At 42.9% G+C, this 24331-nt stretch overlaps 1 protein-coding gene and 1 long non-coding RNA gene across 7 annotated transcripts in view; one reads left to right on the top strand and one right to left on the bottom strand.

Annotated features, from left to right (window-relative positions):
• The first annotated feature begins 4067 nt into the window (after window positions 1–4067).
• LOC116051688 (glutamate receptor ionotropic, kainate 5-like) overlaps window positions 4068–24331 on the top strand; it is a 271292-nt gene continuing 251028 nt past the window's right edge. For all 6 annotated transcript variants that reach the window (XM_031302238.2, XM_031302240.2, XM_031302237.2 and 3 more), the window contains exons 1-2: window positions 4068–4197; window positions 19761–21783. The gene's annotated coding sequence lies outside the window, so the exon portion shown is untranslated. The remainder of the gene's footprint in view (window positions 4198–19760; window positions 21784–24331) is intronic.
• The window catches only part of LOC118493317, a 14162-nt gene continuing 12758 nt past the window's right edge, over window positions 22928–24331 (bottom strand). The window contains exon 4 of the long non-coding RNA XR_004895309.1: window positions 22928–22940. This is a non-coding gene — a long non-coding RNA (uncharacterized LOC118493317). The remainder of the gene's footprint in view (window positions 22941–24331) is intronic.

Raw genomic sequence — 24331 nt, 5'->3', positions numbered from 1 at the left:
GGCAGTTTTTTTCTCTGGTCTTTGAAGACTGAGTTTATGTGTAGTGTGTATGTTACAGACATAAATTTACCTGCAAGTGTATGTGTGTGTGTGTGTGTGTTGGGAGGAAGCTGCACACACATGTATACACTAACTAACACAGTGGAGTGGGTAAGAGACACCAGCAGAGAGAAAGAGGGAGTTTTCCATCCACCTGTTCAGTGTGCACATTGGATTTTTTCATATAAAAAATCCAATTGAAAATGTGTGAAATGAAACCAGAGACAGTATGCAGCAGTCGAGTCAAAGAGGTCTTCTTCTCAATAAAGAGAAAGTAATAGTCGTGTGTAGTGGAGGATAACATGAAATTTGATTTGCACTTTCTCACGGCTTTCTCTTGTACAGTATATCTTCTACCTTGCATCTTTGCTGAATTAAAATCAAATTAATCCCGAATCTGAAAGTGAATTTATTAAAGCTGCAGATTACCTTTTGTCCATAAAAGTGCAATCTTAAGCTTCTGCCTTAGCAGCAGAATCTTAAGCTTGGTGATTGGATGCACTCTGGGAGATATAGTTATTTTCTTTACTAGAGATGTTCATTAAAAATATCTTAACTGTCACGCAGTGTAACTGTCAGAAAATGTAATGTGGTTTTGGTGCAGTACTGTGGTTGTGTCAATAGGTGGTGCATCTCTCTGTTTAGTGGCGTGGAGTTACAGGTGTGTGCTGTCCGGCTGTCAGAAACAAACAAGAATTAAATAAGCACGCGACTAGTAAAGACTTTAAAAATATTGCGGTTTGGGTTGAAACACGAGTTTTAGTGCGGAACCTATTGATATTAATGAACGCCCGTTACATTCGAGCCGTTGCCAAATGAGTTGCTACAAAGCTAATTAAGACTATCAGCTCCACACAACTCTCTCTGTATTTCTCAGTATTTCTCAGTATTCAGGAGATTGTGGTGTCCGGCAAGATAATTTTTAATCTTCCGTGTCCTCCTTGGCTACGTAGCAACTGCGTGGAGGAGGGGGCGGGGGTAAAGCGCGATCAGGGAAGGCTTACGTCATGTGGATGCACCAACAGAATTGTTGTCATTACTTAGAATTCCTCATGGGGGAGACAGAAACGACGCACAAGATTTGTGTGTAAGTGACTGATAGGAACAACAATCTTTGAAATTGGTCCAGTATTAAAGCTTTAGTGCGTAACTTTTTGATATTAATGAACGCCCGTTACATTCGAGCCGTTGCCAAATGAGTTGCTACAAAGCTAATTAAGACTATCAGCTCCACACAACTCTCTCTGTATTTCTCAGTATGACTATGTTCAGAAGATTGTGGCGTCCGGTGACTTTCCTGTGCAGAAACTCGAGTGAAGATAATGACCTCTTCTGAAGGGTCCATCATGTTTTTTTAATCCTCCGTGTCCTCCTTGGCTACTAGCAACTGCGTGGAGGAGGGGGAGGGGGGCTGTGCACGGTCACAGAAGGCTTGTATCATGTGGATGCGCCGAAAGTGTTGTTATCATTACTTAGAATTCCTCATGGGGGAGACAGAAACTACGCACTATAGCTTTAAGCGTGAACGCTGTAACCGGCAGCCACAGACCGAGCTGCAATGTAAATATGGGGCAAATGTGCATCGTCAATTTTGTCCACTAAAAGTGCATTATTTTGCCACTGACAGGCTCAGATTAATATTCTAAGTGTGTGACAACATTATGGAAAGGATTTCTACAGAGATAGACCTTATTAAAACCTCTTTAAGACCTTTCTGTTTAAACCCTCCTGTTGTCCTCGGGTGAAATTTGACCCATTTACGAAAAGAGAACTATGACAAAGAATGTTGAAAAGAGTGACAAATGTTGGAAAAAGCTAAAAAAAAACGATGAAATAAGTGAAAAAAAAACAATCACAAAAAGTGACAAAAAATTGGAAGACAATGACAGAAGCGTCGAGAAAAGCGTAGAAAAAGAACATGTTGAAATTTCGACCCAGAAAAACACAAAGTTGCATGGTCGACGGCAACACAAGGTTTAACCCAAGCTGTTTCTGGTTAAGGGTTAACCAGAAACAGCTCTGAGGTCGCTAGCGCTAAACCCGCCAGACTCCATTTAAAAAAAAACAATACTTTTAGCGTGTAAAGAGCCAACATATTTTCACATGTAAATAGGTAAACTATGTGTTTATTTCAACCACAACTAGACTTACTGGTTGGTAAAGTGGAAAAATGTTTTCTTCTTAACTTTTCTGCGACATGAACTCCGCTCCCCCCGCTTGAAAGCCCTGTGTTTTAGGACCCAAACATCCACCCCGACCTCCTTCCTGCATGGATCTTCACGCTATCATACAGCAGCAGTCAATGTGCTGCTGACTGTTATACAGTAAATACGTGGATTACGTACAAATTGCAGTGCGTTCCTTTTCGTAGCTACGCCATGTACGCATGGAGCATGAGAACAGCTCCTCCACTGTGGCAGTCTTGAGCTAACTCCGTGACTGAGAATCCAATTGGTTTTAATTTCGATATTTCAACACATTCTCACTCCCAGCGCGTCAAAAAAAAGCAAAGCACGGACACCAGAAAGAAGTCCTCCCAGCGCAGACATTTTTTTCTACGTTTTTGTCGCCTTTTTCAATACATGCAGACAGTGACGGACTGGGATCAAAAAACGGCCCTGGCATTTGCAACATTCCGGCCCTATTTTTGTCTGTAACCTAGCTTGGAAATTGGTAACTCTGCCTTCCAAATGTTTCTTTCCACGCACTTTGCCGCAGCACAATCTTGAATATTTGTGGCTGAATGAATAAAATAACTTACAAATTATCAGTAGTGGCCCATAGGGGTCCATAGGGGTAGGCGGACCTTTCGGCATTTGCCCAAATTTCAATTTCAAATTCCATCACACATTTACGAGTTGGGAGTGCAAACGGGTTGGATATTTATTCATGGGGGGGGGGGCACCTTGGTAAAAAAAAATATCTTTCAAAGATCAATATAAAATGGTAATATACCAGCTGCCTGAGTAAGACTATTTCTTCCAGAACCAAGGACACCAGAAAATAAGTCCTGGCATGCCTAGACACATGTGTCAACTCTCTGGAAAAAGCAGAAATATTATCACATTCTCTTCCGATCAGCTTCTGCATCCCCGAATGCTTCTCCTGTCATATGGATGACATGTGCGGTGCAGTGCCGCAGGCAGTAACTCATGGTTTGAGTAGCCTATACATTTAAATTGTGCATAAAAAAAAAAAAAAACAGGTGGATGGGGGAAACATGCTTGGAGAAGGACAGAGAGGGATTGATTTGAAGGAGGGGGCTCAGGAGGCATGGAGGAGATACATTCAGCAGGAGGAGAGGCAGGAGGGGGGGTTGGAGAGAGAGAGAGAGAGAGAGAGAGAGAGAGAGAGATGAATGCAGTCCAGTCTCTCTGCGCTGTGGAGCAGCCGCCAGTCCGACACTGAAGGACACCGAGAGAGGAGAGACTTCCCGGCACAGAGGAGGATAACAAAACAGGAATAAAAAGAGAAGCATTTCTTCCTCTATCTTAGTCTCTCTTTCTCTTTTTGTGTCACTGGCCGGTTGGATAAATAGAGGACAAACAACAGCAGCAGCAGCAGCAGCAGCAGCAGGAGGTAAAAAAAAAAAAGAATAAAGAAAAAGCAGAAACGAGGAGGAAGAGAAGGAGGTGTTGAAGGTCCGTGTGTTCGTTTCTCCTCTTGCACCGGTGGCCCGAGGAGCCTCACAGCCGACGGTGTCATTGCGACAGCGCTCGGCGAGGGAGTGTGCACGAGCACAGTGTGTGTGTGTGTGTGTGTGTGTGTGTGTGTGTGTGTGTGTGTGTGTGTGTGTCTGTTTAACCAACAGCTGAAGATTCATCTCTCAGGTGGATTTGGAGTAAACATGGGATTTTTGGTCACGAGGAGTTGCTTGCTGGTGTTTTGATTTTTTTGTGTGTGTCTCTTGCACCTCCTTTTTTCCCCTCCCCTCCTCTCTCTCTCCTCCGGTGCAGACGTCTTGCTCTCTGGCTCACTCACTCACCGCTTGGTCGAGGGACTACCGCTACTGCTCTCTCTTTCTCTCTCTCTCTCTCTCTCTCTCTCTCTCTCTCACTCTCTTTCTCTCTTCTCCAGCCTTCAGCCGGCTCTGCCGTAACTCTGCCGGGGCTACTGCTGCCGTTCGCTGGCTCGCCCACGGAGAGCAGAAGCATATGGGTGAGTGTGTTTGTGATAGTGTGTGTGCGCGTGCGTGTGCATGTGTGTGTGTGTGTGTGTGTGTGTGTGTGTGTGATTGAGTGTGTATGTGGAATACAGAGAAGGGGGAGGGGGGGGTGCTCTTTTCCTGCTCTGCTCTGCTGCTTTTTACCCCTTCTTTATTTCTGTTGTTTCTTCTCCTTTCACCTCATTTCATTGCTTCTTCATCTCCCTCTCTGTGTTTCCGTGCTCGTTATTCGTTCATGTTCATCAGTCAGACCCCCCCCCCCCACCCCCCACGCTTCCCTCTTTTCCTCCTACCATCATCTTGCCATCCATCAGACATTTCGTGCCCTCTTTTTCCATCACTCACCTTCCCACTGCTTCTCCTCTGTTTTTCCTCTCTTCACGTTTCCCATCTTCTGATTCCTCCTTCGCCCTTCTTTTCCGGCAACCATCACTCATTTGCACCATCAGCCAAGCAGCCAAGCAAAGCACGCAAAGGAAATGCACACACACACACACACACACACACACACACACACACACACACACACACAGTCATCGACCCATACATTTGTGCGTTGTAACCTGGAACCTGAAGACGGCGCCTGAAGCTGAGAGGCGTCAGGCTTGACATGAAATCATAAATCTGGGGTCGAACCCCCGATAATCTGTCCATCCCTCTCTTCATCCATCACTCCGTTGCCTCATCACCGCCTCCGACACACACCCCCATCGACATCAAACATACCCGTCATCCTCAACTTCAACTCCTTCAGCCCCCGGCAGCCTGTTTGCATCGGCCTGATAAACGCCAGTCATGCTACAGTTAGCTTGGTGTTAACAGCTGAGCGTCAGTGTACATCGTGAACCTGACCGCTGCTGTCACACACACACACACACACACACACACACACACACACACACACACAGAAACCAGGCGGGAAGTTGATTCATTCACATGATAAATTATTCATCAGTTGAAAAGTGCTCACATCCTAAAACGTCCCATGTGGTCCAATTTGCAGCCGAAATGTTTATTAATTGTTTGGTTGAGTTGGAAGCAGCAGCTTGATTGTTAACGGATCTTTTTTTCTTATCAGCCTCCCTTCTGCCTTCGTAGAGTCCAGATGAATGAGCCGTGTGTTGCAGAATCAAAACCACTGAAGACTGAAGGCCTAATCTCAGTGTTCAACCTGTGGCCTACTGTACTGTATACCCGCTGAAACTTGACAGATTTTGATGTTGTATGTGTTCAATATCAGGGAACGGTTAGGGGCTTAAAATGCTAAATGCAGAGTGAGACAGAAAATGTTACAGTACAGTCAGCTTTTTTGTGAATGTGTAGATTAATACACTCAACGTAGGGCTGCGCAATTAATCTCAATTTTCTCGACATCGCAATATGGACTAGTGCAATATTCAAATCGCAGGGTGGTGCGCAATATTTGTTAAAGTTTTTAGCTTAATTTACCTTAACTGAATAGCTTTGGAGTCATTGGAATGGTTTTATGACTTTTTTCCGGTTGAATGGTGGTCGTCTCGCTCCCTCCTAGCGCCTGTGGGCGGAAAAACCACTCTTGCAACTTTCGGCCGACGAGCCGCCGGACTCAGCACCAGGAAGTATCGCGTGATATCAGGTCTCGCGATGTAACGAATTGCTTCACGGCACTGCACATATACTCCCATTCAGGTACCGGCTAACAAGGTAGCGATGGAGTTTTTCACACTATCGTCATGGCTGAGCCTGCAAAAAAGAAGAACAGAGAAAGAGGAAAGGGCAGACTGACTGAGCGAGGAGTCAGACACGAGTAAACATAAGAGCTGCCAAATATCTATTCCGAAGCTGTAGGGGGAGCTCTATAGAGAAACCTGCGACCAAAAAAGCGAGAAAACAGCGAAGAAATGGCCAAAACTGCATAGTGCCCCTTTAAAGGAAAAATATGTGTCAAACCATTGGGATTGAGTATTATGGTGCTGCAGAGACATCCCGGCCTACAAATCCTATCTTACAGACTAAAGAAAAATTCTTTGTTTGGTACAGATCCTCGCAAAAATCACACTTTAAATCATTTACATTTTTTTTTTATTTTAATATTTTTCTATGTAAGTGAGAATGATACAAAAATATTGTGAATCATATCGCAATCGCAGCATCAGTCAAAATAACTGCAATGAGATATATTTTCCGTCTTATTGTGCAGCCCTAATTGAATGTCGTCAAACCTCCGAAGCAAAGTTGTAACGGTTCTTGGCTCAAATCAGATGGAAAGCCCTTCATTTTTAGTAGACAGCTGACAAAAACGCAATAGAACAGGAAGAACAAGAACCTGTTACTTTAACCCTCAATGCGAGCCGTTGTAGTCACACCAGCTATATTCTCGCATTGCCAGACCTTCCTCCGCAGCTCTGCGGAGGAAGGTCTGGCTAGTCCACACAACATTCAGGGATGGGAGAAAAACGTGCTCTGGTTTATTGGCATTTCTTTAAACACAATCACAATTGTCTTGGGCGGTGCTAAGCGCCGGACACAATGACAGTGCCGCTGCAAAATAGCCTCGGGAAGGGAACTTGTTTTGGTGGAACATGTGTACGTTCAAATGTAGTTTTAGTCGTGCGAGAGAAAACTCAGATTGGACAGATAGTCTAGCTAGCTGTCTGGATTTACCCTGCATAGATCTGAGGAGCAGTTAACCATAGTCCTCAGAAATCCACCGGAATTTAGAACGCCAACACAAAGAAAGAGGAAGGTGACGGACATCCGGCCGAAAATAAGGGATATCCTGCGGAACCTCTGGAACTTCGTTGATATGGACTACACCAGATAAATAGCCTAACTTTGGTTCTTTCGTGGTGTTGCGTACTTAAAGCGACTGTTAAACAAGTTAAGATACAAACAAGCTAATTTGATTCTATTAGTGTTGACATTTGTTTTTATTTAGAAGCCAGTGATGAAGGCTTCGCCAGCGGCTGACTGACACTTCTGTTCATTTTGATATTCATAACCAACGTAAGCAAACGTAGTTATGATACCTTATAAAACCGATCACCGTTACCACCCTGGCAATAATCTCTCACCTGTGTCTGTTTTCCTGGTCCGTTCCCAACATCCGGCCTTTTTAAATGTCTGGTTCTGTCCTCGCCCTCCGAAACCTTCTGTAGCTGCTTTGTGTGTTAGAGCTGTGACATCTCGTTCGGCCGAGTGCCCTAGCTTGTTGGTTAGGTGGACGTGTCCGTGTACATTTTGTAAAGAGAATTATCCACGTACTGAAATTGTGGAGGAGAGCTGCCATTTTCTGAGTTCCCTTCTTTTCATTGTGCGCTTCTATCCTCCTAAACCAACACATTCTCACTCCCATCATGTAAAATACAGATGCTTGGTCAGGTGCCTTTGGCGTTCTTATTGACATTAAAAGTAAAACGTGCTGGGTCGGGGCTATTGACGTCACTTTTAAGGAAAAGGTCGTGGGTGGGCTTATAAAAGGGGGACAGTTGGGTTTAGGAAAAGAAGAACGGGACAGTTGGGTTTAGAAAAGAAGAACGGGACTGTTGGGTTTAGGAGAAGTAGAACGGGACAGTTGGGTTTAGGAGAAGTAGAACAGGACAGTTGGGTTTAGGAAAATATTTTGGGTGGGGTCATAAAATGAACGTTTCGGTGACACGCGGGACAAGAACGGGACACGAACCCCGGTCTCCGGGGTAAAAGTCCTGTGTTGTTTGACCCATGCACCAGCCCGACCAACCTCCCTACACGGAATTTCGGACTTTCATACTACTCGCTACCGTTGTCGCTCTTCATTCTACATCAACTTCATGCACCGCGGAGCTGCTACGCTGAGAGACACTGACTAAACGTCCATGTTTTACGAGTTGGGACTGAGAATGATTTGGCTAAACAAGGGGCGTAACGAGTAGGCAATCTATACATTTTTTAAAGGGGAATGGATCCATGACTATTGACTACACGACATATCCCCCCATTACTGTATAGATCCATCCCTCTACAACACCCTCCCTGCAGATAGCCTAAATGCTACATCCCTGGACATTTAAAAAAAAACTCCTGAAACACCATCTGTTCACCACAGCCTACAACCTCCCTTAGCTTAGCCACTGTAATTCTGTAAAGTGTCCTTGGGTTTCATGAAAGGAGCTATATAAATAGAAGTTATTATTATTATTATGAAGTTATTATTAGAGAAGTGGAGTATGCTGCAGGAGAAATCTGAGAACTTTTAATGGACATTTTGATTTTCTTTTCTCTCTATTGTTTTGTCCTAAACTAGGCCCCATTATAATCCACTGTAATGGCTGTAAACCCAGGCCAACATCACCTGCCAGCCTCTGCTAAGGAGCAAGCTACAAACTTTCCAAAGCCAAACTGCAGGTCTACCTGTATCGATTGACATGTTGACACTTAAAATCTGCTTTTGCATAAGTGATTTAGTTAAAAAGAATTGTTAAATAAACTGAATCAAATGGAAGTGTTGCGGCAATGAAGTTGATGAATTTCAGTAACAACAGCCAGAGTTTATTTTCTCTACTACTCCTTCTTTACATAGATGAGTGTGTATCCACCACACGTCTTTAAGTGATTTTAAAAAAAGCTGGAGTGGGCCCCCCCCTGAGGACATTCTTTGCTGTGATTATGTGTATTATGTGTACTTAAGTGCTGTCGACAGCGCTCTTTCACAAACAGTTTCTTAACCACATCGTGGAGCGGGCTGATTCAGTTTTTAGACAGCAGGCCTCCACTTACTTTGCAGGGTTGACACACTGAGCTGAATGGCTTCTCAGGGATGGCGGTGGAAAATAAACTTGTTATCTGCTCACACTCAGAATTTAAACACCACTCAATGACGAGTGTGTTCAGCCAAGACTTAAAACCACCATTGTTCCGACCTTTGATAGCTTTTTCAAGTGTAATTCTGACGGCATTTCTGCTGTGTGTCCGGTGCAGAGCAGCGTGTCCTTTCCGTGTTCCAGTGATGAGACGGAGCGTGATATTGTGAGGATCAGAGCGATCAGGTGTGAGAGTGGTGGGTGGAAAGATAATCAGACTGTGGCTGGAGCCGGTGTTTAATGCATGCACACTTTATTCCAGTGTTAGCCTGCTGTTGTCACTGCTGGCGACATCGGCGGTTGATGGGAGTCGCCGTAGGTTTTGCACGAGTGTCAGCAGCGACGAGAGGCTGCAGGTGTGTGTGAGTTTAATTCCTGCTTTAACGTAAACACGTGTGTTTATGTTTGGTGCATTTGTACTCTGTTTGGCTCATGATCATATGTGTGCAGTATTGCCTACACAGGCTGTTTGATTGCATAAGTGTGTGTGTGTATGTGTGTGTGTGTGTGTGTGTGTGTGTGTCCACCTACACATCTGTAGGTGCACAGTTGTAATATTGAATGTGTTTATTCAGTGTCAGACTGCAGGCAGTGCAAAAAAGAAAATGTAAATGTTCAGTGTGTTTTATATTGTTCCAACGGGGAATGTTTTGCTGCATCCTACATACACACACACACACACACACACACACACACACACACACACACACACATCTACAATACCTTTTCACACCCAAATGCACCATGACTCCACCGGCAGGAATCTATAACACAGAAACAGCGGCGGTATGTTTGTTTCTTTCACCTCAGGAGTGTAGTAGAGTAGTGATAAGCTCAGATAGGAGATGATCGATTATTCACATTCATGTGGATCAAGGTAAACGATTAAAGTGATCAATTCTCTTCTGTAACTCTCATGTAACTCTCTTACAGAAAATCTAATGATTGAATGATGTCCACGTCCTGCTAAGATCAGAGACAACGACTAAACAATGCAGTGTGCTCTGTCCTGTTTCACATTGACTTCATACTTTCCAGTTAATTTCCCTCGGATTGTTTGTCCACATTTTTGGTGTCAACACTTTCCTTTGCGCACACTTTGAAGAAAATCCACTGACGCCGCACGACGCACATCAAAACACTCACACCTTTTGAAAACCTACGTGATCCTTTGGAGAATATTGATGAAGGATGTGGGTGGGATATCATGGAAGAGATTGTGGACTTCTGTGATTTGTACGTGATATCATGACTTCGCGTAAACATACACGCCCACTTTCTTAAGCCAAGTGGCGTGTTATCTGTACGCATTTTGAGCTATCCACATGTATGTCTACACTGTATACAGATCCGCGTGTATGTCTACGTTGTATTGAGCGGATGTAAACATACACGCCACTTGGCGTTTTATCGCGAGAAGGAAGCGATGGTTGAGTTTAGGAAACGTCTCGCGGGTTGGGTTTAGGAAAAGAAGAACCGGTTGGGTTTAGGAAAAGAACAACGGGGTTAGATTTAGTAAAAGAAGAAAGCAACGGTTGAGTTTAGGAAACGTGACACGCGGGTTGGGTTTAGGAAAAGAAGAACGGGGTTGGCAAAGAAGAAAGTGACGGTTGAGTTAAGAAAACGTGACACGTGGGACGCGATCCCCGGTCACCTGGGTGAAAGTCCGGTGTTTTACCCATCTGCCATCCCGACCAACCTCCCTACACGGATTTTTGCCCTTTCATACTACTCGCTACGGCGTAAATTCACATGCAATCGCAAGGTAATGTAAGTTATAAACACACTAAAAAAAGAGTATGCATCTTGATAACATGCCAATAATGGTATACGAATTGCTGTGTTATACATACGCCACTTCATAAGATAAGTCTGGATGGAGCAAAAGAACTAACGTAGTACTCAAAGCAGTCAGGCAGCAGTTAGAAAAAAAGAACAGCAATAGCATGTTTACCTTAGAAAAACATCCATATCAAAGCGAGCTCTTTTGTTTTCTCTTGTATGAAGATGTTGTGATGACCTGAGCAAAGGAGACACAAAGTCAGAGAGTAAGAGACCAATAGAGAGCGACTGAGAGAGGGAGGGTAAGAGACGTGGAGAATGATAAGGAGTGTGTCCTCGAGAAAGGATCCTGTAACACAAAGCAAGGTAACGGAACGAGGAGGTGATAAAACACAGTGAAAACCAATTTTAAAGGAAATGTGTGAACGTGCCGTTGACTGATGGAGCTGTAAATTCTCCCCAGATGGCGTCAGATGATATCAGGAGCTCGGATCTCTGTCCTGCGTCCCCTTTTGTCTCTGCGTGACTTCGGTTTATTAACCTACATGATGCCAACAGCCATATATCACCTCTCACCTCTTTGTCTGTCCTTTGCTCGGCTTGTACAGGAAGGAGCATTCATCACGTCTTGCGCCAGATGACATCAGTTAGAAACTCGATCACTGCCGTTTGAAAAGCCATTCGGATAAAGCTGCTGTTGACGGACGAGAATGATCCGTCATAGTTTATGTCAGGTGGAGAGAAGGATGTCAGGCCTTGATCTTTTATGTCGTAATTAAAGCGTACGTGGGCAGCCTTTTTTACGAAGTGAACATGTGATGCGATGATAGGCGGGCGCGGAGGGAGATAAAATAGTGTTTTTTAATTGGAGGCTGTCACCTCTCAGTGAAACTAGAGGGAGAAAATGAAATCACACAAGAACAAAAGATGTACAAAGAGTCTGTAGTTAAATCGTTTTTTTTTTTTCCTTAAATGGAAGAAAATCATTTTTAAACACAGCTGGCACATCCTGAAGTCACACGCAGAAGAATAGGTGGGAAAAAAAAATGTAAGGCCCTGCAGTTCATTAGTTGTGATTAAAATGAATCGGTCACATATCACAGTATGTAAGTATACATGGTGCCAGATAGTGCCGAGAAATGTTGAATCTTGTGTTGCTTCGAGTAGCATGATCCTGCAATATAGAGGAAAGACCACAAACCAAAGAGCTCGAACAGTTTGGAGCATGAACCTGTTCCCCGGATAGCAGATCCTAAAATGTCTGTGTGAGCTCTGCAAAAGAGGGACACAATTAGAATAATACTAAATGTGACTCCGGCTCACTAACTGTGAGTTACTAATGGCACTCACAGGGGATGTCATTTGGTCAGGACATTAAATTTCAGAGTGAATTTTTTAGATTGTTAATGTCTCAGATGAACCGAGAAGAGCGGGACAGACGGAACAGAAAAGTTTAACATTAGCTTAATGTTTGCCAATATGAATTAATGTTTGCCAATGTGAATTTGCTCAAACTCATTCTCTCTTGTAAATATATTTGTAATTCAGACAAAAAACATTTGCATGTAGGGAATGTATAAAGGATTAGCAGGTATTAAAAACTGATGGAAAGACAACAAACCAAAAGTTATGTTATCAGCCTAATTACTTAATTTCCTCTTTTTCGTGATGAATGTTGTCTGGCATCATGTTTATTACCACATTAAAATCAATTATTCTGGCATCGTCCCTGTAAATAAGAGGTGCAATGTGTAGTCTCAATGACCAGCAGCTGGCAGAGAGGAGGCTCAGGCGGCGATGCGAGCCGGGATCCCAACACGTTCTCACACTCAACTCGTAAAATATGGACGCTTGGTCAGGTGCCTTTGTCGTTCTTATTGACGCTAAAAGTCTCCTTTAGCGCTTTAAGTAAACGTGCTTGGTCGGGACTATTGCCGTCCCTTTAGCGCTATAAGCAAACGCGCTTGATCAGGACTATTGCCGTCCCTTTTGACGCAGTTATGTTAAGGAAAAGGTCGTGGGTGGGCTTATAGTTCCGTTACACGCGGGAAGAACGGGACGGTTGGGTTTAGGAAAGGATCGTGGGTGGGCGTACGGTTCCGTTACACGCGGGAGGAAAGAAAAAAGCGACTATAGCAAGCGTGACAAGCCCTTACATACTACTCGCTAAATCCTAAACTACTGCTGCTCTCCCCGGCGCGTTACACAAACACGCTGAAAAACGCCTTTTTTGTTGCATCAGACACTGTCCAAACGTCCTTATTTTACCAGTTCGGAATGAGAACAGGTTGGGGATCCAGGCTAGGCTAAGAGTGTTCCAGCGTAAACCTGCAGCGTCTTTGCCCGCTTTCTCGTCAACAAGCTGGGCAACAGAAGACTGCTGCTTACCAACCACCACACAGATAGCTGTGTTATGGTGATAATGGAGACCTGGCAGCAAGAAAACATCACAGACTTAGCTGTGGAGCTAGCAGGACGCATCGTCTATCTGCCGACTCCGTGTGGTATCGCGCGGCAAGGAGTGATCTCTTTTAGGATAGAGTTTGATTTTTAAAATTTTTTTTATTCACAATCAAAAAGGCATATTCAATAGACTAGCACAAACAAACAATAACAACCAAGTGATATCAATAACAAAGGACAATCACAAGAAAAAAGTAAATAGTGTAACGCTTCAAGGAGGCACCTCCGCTGAACAAGTAATCTCTGCCGGAGTTGTCCGGGGGCCAATCCATTGCAACAGTCTCTTAAACACAATTCTTAGTGTAGGGCATGTTTGATTTAGGTGTAAAGCTGCTAACTGTTGTACTGCTAATGGTGTAGCTGATTCTTCATCCTCTCATATTGGCAGACTGGACGCTGAAGTGTGTCACTACCGCCTCTCAACGCACAAGCGGTATTACACAGTGGTGTAGTCTACGTGATATGCAGATCCATGTACACCCACTAAGAAAGGTCAAGGGTTTCCGTATACCCACTTAAAAAAACTCAACGATAACGCTACGTAACAACGATTGTTTTGTGACAGAACCTTCACACTTTCGTTCATAAATTCACCCTGTCTGTGTTATAAGTCACTTAGGAACAAAAACACAGTTGCTTGGTGGGCATTGTCTGCCCCAAATATGAAATCTTTTTTTTTAAATATTATTTTTTGGGGCTTTTCCCTTTATTATGAAGTGACAGTGGATAGACATGAAAGGGGGAGAGAGATGGGGGATGACACGCAGCAAAGGGCAGCAGGTCGGATTGAAACCCGTGCCGGTGCAGGACTCAGCCAACAGTGGGCGAACGCTCTTACTGGGTGAGCTAGAGGCCGCCACCCCCCCAAATATGAAATTAACTAATGTTAATCACTAAAGGAGAACGAAAGACAAATTTAAACTACACTGCTTCAGTGTCTTCGTAAGCCTGCCCCTGAAGCTACTGCCGCTTCGAGGGACACTGCAGCAGATGTTAACGTCACAGAAACTACAGAAAATGAGCCAGATGAGGCTGATGTTATACTGTACATGGTAACGGTACAAAACATATATATATATATATATATATATATATATATATATATATATATATATAGGGTGTAAGCAGGTATGAAGCTTTGGGGGAGAGGGGGGGGGGGATCACAGTAAACCCACTACAAAAAAGTAGACTACACCACTGGTATTACAAGACAGGAGTTAGCTGGTAAGCATGCTCATTTCAGTAGATATCGCTGCAACACAATACGTAGAGCTCGTTGATATAACATAACTAACTTCTTCACACTCTGTTGATAATGTAAGTTCATTTTTTTTTTGTTCTAAACTAAAAAATCTGGTCATACCTTACACATTGCACCTTTAAGCGATGACTGCCAGGATAATAAAAAAATCCTACACAGAAGTTTAAAAACAAGGTTAAAAGTTACAGCACAGAAAATATAAAACAATGTACTCAGCAAATACCTAAACATAGCATGTGATATTTTCTAACTGCAGGGACTGCATGTATTAAACTGAGAGGCGCAACATTCACAAATCAATTATAGTGTAATGCATTCTGTATGTCACAACACTCCCACACGCCGGTGCTTTAAATACAATAACATTTAGAACGACGTGCTTTTAAAACTGTATAACTGTGAGATTTTAAGAATATGTTAGAAAATGTATGATCCACCTTTCACTGCTGCTACTCTTATAATGTGTCACAACACATCTACATATGAGTGTTTTAAATAAAACGAACATTTAGACCAAAGTGCTTCAGCTCTCAAAGTCAGTCACCCTGCAAACCTGTGACTCTCTAAGAATGAAGTAGACTCTTAAAAGCTATTTGAGCCCCTCTGGCTCAAGTAGCCCTGAAGAGTCAGACCACGCAATCCTGCAACTGCATTAGTTATTCACTCCATGCATTAATCTGCACACAGCACAGGTCAGCAGCAGTGGCTTTAAAAGTGATCATTCTAAAGCCCTGCTGGGCTGCAGAGGGACTCCAGTTGCTGAGGCGCAAAGGGGATTAGAAGCTTGATAGATTGATTGAAATTGATTGAACAGATATACAAACAAATTGTTAACAAATGTAAATTCTAATTGGCTCAATTAGTGCACAAAACGAGCAAAACAAGGCAAACATACCACAAAAAAGCTGGAATAGCAAAATCCGGTTGTAACTCAGCTTGTGCTTCCCTTGTTGTCCTGTTGAAGATGACCTACCTGAGTTAGTGTCTTATTGCTGACTACACACCGTACACAGTAAAAGGATAGTTCGGATTTTTTAGATAGCAACCTTTAGTTCCCTAACGTAAAGGGCTGTCTGACAGCAAGGTAAAGCCGTGAAAATACTCTAAATATACTGTAGTGTCCACTTAAATTGATATAGATGTTTTTATGTGTCTAAAATACGTTTAGCTGCTGCACCCGTCCACAGCAGGACATTGCTTAGCTTCCGTGTCGGTACTCCTGCCTGCCTCTCCAAACTGGTGGCGTGCTGATCGCCATCTACTGTAGCTAACACACTGACTATGGAGAAGTAGCTCATACAACCACGCTTCAAAAGATCTGAATTATCCCTTTAACCCCAAATTGGTCGCCCCTAATTAATCTTAGAATCAGGCCGAATATCTGCCAGAATACCTGGGTGTGGTGTTACCTGAAATATCTTGACACACACACACACACACACAAAACCAGTTTTTGTTACTTGTGAGGACACTTTGTATTGTGGGTACATTTTTGTCCTCAGATGCAATTTAAGTCCCCACAATGTCCCCACTGTGATTACAGGTGCCAGTCCCCACAATGTCATTAAATGTGAAGTGTGTTAAAAGTTACCTGCTGTCTGTAGCTCTCTTCATGTGGAACCAAACAGGAGCAGTGATTGTGAAAAGTGTTACAGTACCCTAGACGTTGTTGATGGATGACCTTGGGCTGAAACACTGCAGAGAGCTGCTTGTTACGTTTGGCAGCCGGCATGTTATATCACATAAACATAATGCAGCAGCAGCTGCAGCTTTAAAAATCGAACAGAAACAAATAAAAACCCTTTTGACTTGAAGCAGGCGGTCCACCACTTTGATCCAAACTCTTACAATTCTGTACAGACATCCATGGTTCTCAGATGAAGAATGCTAATAGAGCTCAACAGTGTGACTTGGGAAGTGAAAATCGCCTTCATTTTCTTCTTAAGGATTTTATTTATTATCCATAATGTCTAAACTTTGGACTTCCAATTAAGCGCTTTCAACATTGAAGGTACAAACTCAAGACGACAAGAAGTAAGTGCAAGTACATTAGATTTAAGTAAGCCAAACTACAAAGAGCCAAATGAAAGTGCAACTGTAAGTTTCTTCTTTTAAAATTTGTTTTATTAATCAAAGTGGAGTCGGAATGTGCTTTTATCCTTCATGCTTTTAGCCTTCGGCAGAAGATGCGTAGGCTTTCAGCCATCCTGATGTCAATGGGGAGCTCATTCCACCATTTAGGAGCCAGGACAGCAAAGAGACGGGATTTCGTTGAGTGATTAGTTCTCCCTCGCTGTGAGGGGGCAGCAAGCAGGTTGGCTGATGCAGAGCGGAGTGGGCAGGGCTGGGGTATAGGGTTTGACCATGTCCTGGATGTAAGCTAGGCCTGATCTGTTCGTGGCCCTGTATGCAAGTACAAGTGTTTTCGAACACAAACATTAACACCGTCACTATAAAGTCATCATTACAAGTCTTTGGTTGAGTGGTTCAATGTCACATTATATCTCCAGAGCTTCTTAGCCCCACTCCATTCAATTCCAGTTACAAAAAAATAGAAATGTTTGAGGAATGTTCTTTCATTTTAAAATGGAAGTGTGCCTGCAGGCTACGTCCTGAAAAACAACACTCAGCTTGACATTTCCAGTTATTTCCTGTAGCTCTCATACATTACAGTACAGTACAGCACAGCACACGCTACAGGTGATATTATGCAATAAGTTACTCTGCAGCAATAAAACAGCATATTTTCTTCTCTGCACTGAGCTGCCTGTGTGAGTCAGATCACTGTAATACATATTTAAAAGTGTTTGTAGCAGCAGACAGAATCATTCGGTTCCTTTTGGTAAAACAGTTTTTGTAATGATAAATCTAGTGCAGGTTACACTTCAGAGCCAAGCTTGTGCTCTGGTATTAAACAGCTGTAATCACAATCATTTCAAACAGTGTGACGACTGAATGTTTTTCGAAGCATTTGCGGAAATTGCACCGTTATTATTATTACTGCAGGTTCTCTCCTTGTCTCTCAACACACAAAACACATTCTCACTTATTCTCTTGTATACATAAAATATATTTTTTTTATTCATGATTTCTGTGCAGTTACTGTACTGAGAGCATTCATTTAATTTATGTAATGCCATTTGATGCCATCTATCCTTAAAGCTGAGATATAATAAAAACAGGACATCAGATGGTTTTATGTTGCTACACCACAGGTTTCTGTCTCTTGCACTAGATAATCCAGAAGAGTTTCACGCTAATGTTCTGAGTGATTTGTGTCCTTTCATGAATTAAAATAGGACTCTTTCTCTAAAACTCATGAAGTAGAAGGTCTATGTGCACGATATGCATGCACGAAAGGTGGCCTGTTTCCAACCAGAAACTTGAATAAATGAATATTGCAGTAATCATATGTGCAAATGCTTTTCCTATTTTTTAACATTGAGCTCCAGCACCTCTGTCAAGCCTTTATTTGGAAAACAAGTGATCTTTATTTATTGCACTAAGAGTGTGATTATTAAAAATGTATAATTGCTTTAGCATGTACTATACTTAAAGGGATACTTTGTCGATTTCAAACTAGCTCTGTGTCATCTTTGTGTTTGGCTTCCCTCTGTGGCGCCAGTGCATGTAGGTTCCGTGTCATTGTGCAGATCTCGCCGTACCTGTGTGGCGCGTTTCCCGTCATCCGGTGCATCTCCGTAGACCTCTGCTGGGAGCTCCATGCACTGTGGCCATGGAGGAAAGCCAAACATTGTTTATCTAAAACATAATCCTCACACAACGATGACACAGAGCTGGCTTTAAATCAGCAAAACATCTCTTTGAGAATGACGTCCCAAACATAGTGTTGTTACTAAAGAAAGCCATGTTGTTAATATATATATATATATATATATATATATATAGATGGAACATGCTGAGAAAATGAAAATGACCCTTATGGATATATAGTCTTATGGATTTGTCTTTAATGTTTATTTATTTAAATTAGAAATAAAAGCACAGCTCAGTGAGCTGGTTTTGGTTAGTTGAAGATGAACAAAAACGTTTCATTGAAAAGCAACAGGTTTTTAGATATCTACATTAAAACTTTACCTTCAGACAGAAGCAAAAAATTGCATTTTGAGAACTAAGTTTATCCTCTACAACCCTTTATAGTCCACAGTATGTTTAAAATGGCACAGAGACATTAGTGCCTCCGGGGGTTGATGGACTTGGACTGAGTCACTAGTGGGTCGTCACATCGCTGAATCAGCAGAGTGATTTTTAAGGTAGACGTAACCTCCATCTACAACCCACATTAGTCTGTATTATAGCTCACCCAGATCACAGTTAAAAACTAAATGTCCTCCCACTCTTCGTTTCTTCTGCACTTATTTTCCTGAGTCTGCATCACGAACATGTGTTCTCTCGCCCACGTTGCTCTTTTTCGACAAAAACCTTGTTACTCCTCCCACTCCCCCTGAGAATATCCCTCTCCCTTTTGGATTCGGCGTCTTGTTGTTTTGGTTGGTTTTGTTTCCCTCCATGTTCTTCCTCTTGTCAATTAGATGCTTTTATCATCTTCAGTCATGCATCTGATTGTCGACTTAATTTTATTCATTGTTGTGTGGATATTTTTGGCTTGCAGAAGTTGTGATTTCCATAATCCTCTTTGTTTTTGTGTTCATCGCGACTGAATAACTGAGTTATCTGCATCACAAAACTCTCTGCTTTTTTCTGCCTTTGTAATTTATCACTTTTTAATCTCTTGTTGGCTTTTATTCAGAGTGCCTTGTGATGAATACAGACAAATAACAACACTCACACACACACAATTAATGTGTGACAAATGATGTTGAAAGTGTATTACTGACAGTGGAATTAAGAGTTTAACAATAATAACTAGATATTCCAACCCTATGCCACTGATGAGGTTCTAAACACATATGTATAAAGGATGAGGGTAAATATCAGCTAACTGTGAGAAATAAAATTGTCTTATAACGCTGTATAAAACATATAAAATCACATATCAAATTATGTCCACAAATCCTACATTTCTCTGTTTTTTCAAAAGGTTTTCATAATTATAGTTTGTAACAAAAAAAGGAAAACATAACTTTTACCTTCGAAGTTAAAACACCAACATCTCCAAAGTTGTAGTTACAAGGTTTTCACAGAAGCATACTGTTAAGGTTAATCAGATTGAAAACTAAGCAAACAAAAACTTGTTTTCTTGTCATTGCAGATCTTGTCAGATTCTACTCAGTAGGGCGTACATCATTTCCCAGAATGCCACAGGTGTGAGCCCATCAGACTCCTGCCGACCCTTCAGCAACCTAATCACCTTCCTCGGAGGTTCCATGGCAACCACATCTGTTCACAGGCTCAGCGGTCACCAGCTGCTGCACTGAGGGCACCGAAGAGAAGATAAAGGGTTCTGGGTGTTTTTAATGGACTTGGTTTTCGGGCCACAGAGGAGCGTGGGAATTTGTCTGACTTTCTTTCTTTTCCCGGATCCTGTCTGGGTGCGGGGATGCAAAGAAAACAATAACTGGAACAAACCTGAAGCCTTGACACACTGGAGGCAATGTAACTTGAGGAAACTGAACATAAGAAAAAGACGACTTTAAAAAAATAATAAATCTTTCTACAAGAACACAACAATTGCAAAATGTCAGCTCACAGGAGGTGACATGCGGCTCATTCTGCCATGTAGTCGCAACGACCTGCAGAAACCTCCCAGAAACTTTTTCTCTGAACGCGGCCATTTTTAACAAGCTGAGAGCTGCTGTATGTGTGAACACACACACACACACACACACACACACACCATAAAACCGAAAGAAAACACACACACACACACACACACACACTCGATAAGCTGAGCGAGGAGTTATAAAGTGCTACCATGTTATTATCGGCCCTGGCGCTTCCTATTTTCGTCTTTAATCTTTGTATTCTGAGTAATCATCTTTTTAATTAATGGCGACGGCGGCGTGAAATCTTCCACTCCTCGACACACACCCCCCCACACCCACCCCCACTCTTTCCCGCCGCCGCCAGAGACACCTGAAACCAATTAGCAACAGCAGATCTAGATGGGGATTAGAGACAGGAAGATCAGCAGCGATTAGATAAACACAAAGAGGGGAAGAAGAGGGGGAAAAAAGAGAGGAGAGGGATCGAAAAAAAAAAGCGCCATAAGGAGCGAAGAAGGACTTAAAAAAAAAAAGGATCCCGTCAGTCATTCTGGGTGATCGATAGGAGGGTGGGGCAGCAGGCGGGGCAGAAGGAGGATATGGCGAGATTGGGGCGGCAGCCGACAGCGAAGATAACAACTAGCTGTGAGTCCGCACGTAGAGTAGACTGTAGGAGTCCTGAGTCTTGACCGGCCAGGACACATTGTCATTCCCTGCTCAGTGCGGGTGAGCAAGGGAGGGAAGTACAAAGAGAGAGAGAAAGAGAGAGAGAGAGAGCGAGAGAGAGAGAGGGAGAGACTCTTGGCCGGACGCCATGATCACGGCCAATTAAGAGAATTTGATTATATGCCTTAATCTTGGCAGTCAGGTGGAAAAGCAGACACGGAGAGGAAGAGGAGACGCAGCAGGTGCCACCGATACACACCATTATCTCAGCCTGTCTGTTTCGGCCCCCACCGTCCTGTGTTTTCGCCATCTCGTCCACAAACCAAATCCGTCTTCTTCGAGAGGCCCGTCGAAGCAGCGGATGCAGAAGGGGCAAAGGAAGAAGCTCATTTTCTTCCTTGAATGTTTTTCATATTCTTGTTTAGTAACAAAAACCGAACCCTCTTCCGCCAAACAGATGAACTCAATCTGGGGGACATTTCTTTCCTTCTCTTTCCTCAATTTCACTCTATCCATATTTGTGGGCATGTCCTATTTAGAAGTTTCCCTGCAGCCTCCACACTCTCCATATCAAGTGTGAGATAAAAGGGACTGATAAACAGAAATAAATAAAAAAAGGAGAGAGACAGCAAGGGATTGAATCTGGAGAGGACAGAGCGGAGACTTTATTTCCTCAATCCCAGGTACCCCGAGGCTCCCGCCAACACTTCCTCTTTTTAAAAATCCTCTTCTCTCCGGAGCTTTTTTATCCGCCAGCTCTCTTCCTTGTGGATCGTATACTCTGCATCCATCCATCCATCCATCTATCCATCCGTCTATCCTGGACCCCGCTGAGATTAAACTGGCTTCCGTCATCAGAGGGAATCTTTTGATATCGGCTTCTGGTGTCATCATCTTCATTCTGTGAGTAACTTCAGTCTCTTGCTCCCAATTTCTTTTTTTTTCCCGTCTCTTCACCTTCTTCGCTCATTCTCCTCCAGCATCCTCTGGGCCTCCTCTATCTCTTTTCCTCCTCCTCCTCCCCCCTTTCTGTCTTTCCTCCCTTTATTTCTCCTGCAGAGTCTGCAGAAGATTGATGCAGCCGACGGACAAACATAACAAACACGATACAATACAAAGGCCCCGCGGTTCTTGATGTTCAGTGTTTGTTGAAAATGACTCATACTGAAATCATAGATAGTAGTCTTCTTTATCGGTGAGTGTTCTCTTGTTCCTTTCCTTAAATACAGTAAAGTTTCTCTACCCGACAGTTCTTTAAGTTTTGCAATTCTCCTGACTCTCCAGCTTCTTTGTACTTGCTTAAGTTTCTTTATCTTGCCCCAAATAACCAAACTTAAAACCACAGAAAGGAAATGGATAGAAAGGACATTCCCATTCAAATTAACGTAGCGAAATGGTCAGAGCGGCGGCCATTTTATGCGTACCCCATGGCAATGGACTAAGTTTCCGTATAAACTTGTAAACCGACTTGCACCAAGTAGCGGAGGTGAGGTTTTGCAGTAAATGCCAAACGAGCAGTGGAGTAGTAACGTTAGGAGGCAGAGCGCCAGCCGCTAAATGAGTCAAATTTAAGGACTTAAAGGCTTTATCCACACACTCTTGTCACCACGTAGGAAAGCACTGCTATCACCAGATGAGTGACAACTTTATTCAGCTCTTTTTCTGTGACCGCTGTGCACTTGCCAGTACTTGGAGGCATGGAGGAGTAGCAAGCCAAGTTGGGTGGCTAGCAAGTCCTCGGTTGGTTAGCTTGCTGGCTGGCTTGCTGGCTCCGGTCTGCTTTCATACTGCGTTTGGGTTACAGAAAATGTGCCGAACAGAGGGCTGGGTCTACCAGGTCATCATAGGCAGCTTCGAATGCGGCAGAGCGGAACGATTCAATGCATTCCCTTTATTAGCGGCGTATTTTTTACAGTGGCGAAAGTGCCCGGATGGTCACCGCTCTGCCTGCTCTCCAAAGTTGATGAAATTGGACTCAGTCCAAATAAGAGATACATCGGCCTCAGGGTTGAGACCTTGAATATGAAGCACATTTCAGCCCTATTAATTTTCTATGTTAACTGCCACTCAAAGCATTGTACGAACAGCAGGTGAAGCAGGACTGCCCAGGGGCCCGTTTCACAATGAGCACTGTTCACATGCAGATCATAAATGTTGCAGCTACATATTCAAATTGCATGTAATGAGTTTGTTTGTTGAAAATTAGTAAGATGAAAATTGGTATTCTGTTGCAAATAGTGCTGGGCCAGGAAGTCTTTGCCTGCTGAGGAATGTAGTTCCTCCTCCTTCCTACAACAATAACGTTGTAGAACGTTATTGTAGCTTCTGCAATCTCTCCTTTGTATATGTTATTTCACATAAATATAAATATGTATATATATATGTGGCTCTATGGGCCGTGCAAACTCTGCACCCGCCACCTGTTGTAGACATTTGGGGCGCGCAGTGTGAACCTCCTACAGTTTTCCATGTAAACATAGTTTTTACATGAATCATTTCAAACTCTTGTCTCAGAAAGTAGCCACCTGGAACGGCCATTATGGCTAACTGCATAGTGATCTACATCCTGGGCAACTTACTTTACACCTGTGAGGCTGCGGATGGTTTTCCATTCAGTGTGATGTGCTAGAGACGCACTAACAAACAAAATGCCTTCAAGTTTCTTAATTGCAAGAATGAAATGACACAATACACACAGTGCAGTTTTAATGGAGACTCCAGTTGTACTAATTGCCTTTATTTTGAAAGGAACAGGTGATACTTTTAATATTTAAATATTGTTTAGTAACAATCTTTAAATAAGTTATATTATTTCCATTGTGGGAAGTAGAAATTAGACATTTTCCCATTAAAGTATTGTGTGTTAATGAGGAAGTACTGTCTTATGTTTAAAAGCAACATGAACATATACACGTCTGCTGGCTTTACTTCCTGTTTTGCTTCTGGTCTGCAGGTAGGCATTCTTTTCACTCTGTCTATCTTTAGTGGTTTTGCTGTCAATGTGACAGCTATGCTACTTTTTAACAAGTTTGAAGTGAATATGTTGATCTTTTAACATGTTGGTGCTACTTTGTCATTGAAGATGAGTTTGTTGAGGCAGATTGTGAAGCTAGAGGTGTGCTGTGGAGGCCATGTTGGCTAGCTAGCATGGCGCTACTAAGTGACTTTGTTCATGTACAAACACAGCATTCATACAAGGAAGACCCTGTGAAAGCTTTGTTTCTCTACAACTACAGGTATGTGGGTTTCTGCATGGCTATTTCTTTGCTGTTTTACTCTATGAAAGATTATGTTTATCCCTTTGTAATATTGGTGAACATTACTTCCTCTTCTGGGGTTTGCTGGGATTGTCCATTGAGAATAAACGTCCATAAATCTACTTAGAAATCATAGTTGCTGCAGAACTTGCCGGAGAATCTTCATGTTTTTTTCAGTATCAAAGTGTCAATAG

The sequence above is a fragment of the Sander lucioperca genome, chromosome 16 (genome assembly GCF_008315115.2).
Source record: "Sander lucioperca isolate FBNREF2018 chromosome 16, SLUC_FBN_1.2, whole genome shotgun sequence".
NCBI lineage: Eukaryota > Metazoa > Chordata > Actinopteri > Perciformes > Percidae > Sander > Sander lucioperca.
This window is presented reverse-complemented; position numbering and strand designations above follow the sequence as displayed.